Here is a 2468-nt window from a genome sequence, read left to right as displayed (position 1 = left end):
CCTTCTGCTCTCCCTCTGACCATAGATACTCCCCACTCCCTCCTCTCCCGTCAGCTAAGTCAGTGCATCGCGCATGCGTCCTCATTATACAGCCTCCCTAATGATTCACCTCCTGCTGATGTATTCATCCCTCTATTAGTACCTTCTCTGTACTGCCCCGCCCCATCCCGTCTTTAAAATAATTTAATTACGTTTCAAGAAGCAGAAAGACATTTTAAAAATCTCTTTCTGTGGGCTTAATGGCGTTGGGTGGGGGATTGCGAGGTGCTGGGGGTGGAGCCAAAGACCCCCGAGAGGTCAGAGGGCTCGGCCTGCATGCGCACTCGCGACGAAGGCTCTAGTCGCGGGGGCGGGGGGGGGGGGGAGCGGGGGAGCCCGGGCCGGGGAGGGGGAGGGGGAAGGGGCAGGGGCTTAGGATGCGGTGCACCTGTGTGGGGTGCCCACGGATGCCTCCCTCGGGGAGTGATCCCCTCCCTGTAGCTCACCTGCTGCCACCAATCGAGGAAGACCCCCCTGGAGCAGGCGGCTCCCCAGCTGCGTGAGCCTAGAAGGACAGGAATTTGACCGGGGAAAATGGGGCTGGGGGTGGGGTTCATCCACCAAGGGTGGGGGACTGTCTGGGAAAAGAGGCAGGAGAAGTCCCAGCATCTTCCTGGGAACAGCAAGTTGTCCATTTTGTCCTCAATTAGCCTCTTAATGTCCCGGCTTCATTCGCTTGGCGTTCCCCCACCTCCCACCCCCACTCCCCCCCGGTGGCTTCTCCCTGCCGGCTTTAAAAACAAAAAGCAAAAAACAAAAAACAAAAAGCAAAATAAAAACATAAACAAACAAACAAACAAAAAAAAACCCTCACATTAAAGGCTCCCAATAATCGGGGCTAAACGTATTTTTTCAGCCATATTTTTCCCTGTTCTTCTTCCTCCTTCTTTCTCCCTCCTCCCTCCTCCCTTCTCTTCTTCCCCTTCCCTCCCTTATTTCCCCTCTTCTTCCCCCTCCCTCCCTATTTCCCCTCTTCTTCCCCCTCCCTCCCCTATTTCCCCCTCTTCTTCCCCCTCCCTCCTCTACGTTCCCTTCTTCCCCCTCCCTCCCCTGTTTCCCTTCTTCCCCCCTTCCCTCCCCTGTTTCCCTTCTTCCCCCTCCTTCTCCTACTTCCCCTCTTCTCCCCCCTCCTACTTCCCTTTTTCCTCCTCCCTCCTTGCTTCCCGTTTCCTCCTCCCTCCCCTGCTTCCCCTCTTCTTCCCATTACCTCCCCTATTTCCCTTCTTCTTGCCCCCTCCCCTCTTCTACTTCCCCTCTTCCTCCTCCCTCCCTGCTTCCCCTCTTCCTGCCTCCCTCTCCTACTTCCCCTCACCCTCCTTTTCCTCTTCTTCCTACCTAGCTAAAGGCATATTTTGCTAACTCTGCCCTGCTACGTCATCTGGCTTGCAAAGTGATACAGGCTGCTGGCTTACTGCCCAGAGCTCAGAAAAGTGCTCAGTCCATATTTGTTAAATGAATGAATGAATAAACACCTGGGAATAATGCAGTGAAAGCATCAGTAATCTATCTAGGTGAGCTACCTGTGAGTCTGAGCCGTATGTCTCTGCCTCAGATCAGAACAGCTTCTTTAACCATGGTCACACAGGTGGTAAGAAACAGCTGAGATTGAGGCCTAGAGCGCCCCCTTGGATACCTTAGCCCTGACAGCCAGGTCCTCAGGCTGGAATCAAAATCAGCTATGAAGCATAACTTTGTCGGAGGTTTGGATAAATGATCCAGTGTTACCGAAATAAAGAAGGGAGTGAAACTCAGTATCCTCTACCATGCTGTCAGTCAACACTTTACAAGTCAAGATGTGGTCAAACAGGGGCCCTAGTTGCATCCCTCCCAACTTATTTTCACTTTTTGGGACCAGATATAAGTGCATCAGTGTCAACAACTCCCTCTGCTGATGCTACCGGGCACCAACCTCTCTCCAGCTCTTAGGAGTAGAGATTTGACTGGGGTATTAGAGGTTACAAGAGTAGTTCAGGGTCACACAACCCATTTGTTTAGCAATTGAGACTTGAACCCGACTCAGATGGGCTCTTCATTCTCTATGTCCACACTGCTTCTCACACTGTACATGCCAATACTCTTCAAGAAATCTTGACCTTCAGAATTATAAATGGTGGCTTTATAATTAATATAAGTATAATGAAGTTAAATACATAAATAAATAGAAATATTCAGCTGGTCCTTTTATAAGGTAGATTGCTGGCATGAAAAAATGGGGCAAATAGAGAGGCTGTAGCGTATTGAGTCCTCTGCAACAGATTGGTTGGTTCTATGTCCTGCTCATACTGTAACTGTGTTCCATAGGCCAAGCCTGCACCAGAATTTGGAAAAGTTACTTTCCACAGATAGATATGAATGGGAGGTCCTTGCTACTGACAAACTTTTTTTTTTTTTGGCCCAGAGACTGATGGGTGCAGTAGTGAAAGGTATTA

This window comes from Dromiciops gliroides, chromosome X (assembly GCF_019393635.1).
Source record: "Dromiciops gliroides isolate mDroGli1 chromosome X, mDroGli1.pri, whole genome shotgun sequence".
NCBI lineage: Eukaryota > Metazoa > Chordata > Mammalia > Microbiotheria > Microbiotheriidae > Dromiciops > Dromiciops gliroides.
This window is presented reverse-complemented; position numbering follows the sequence as displayed.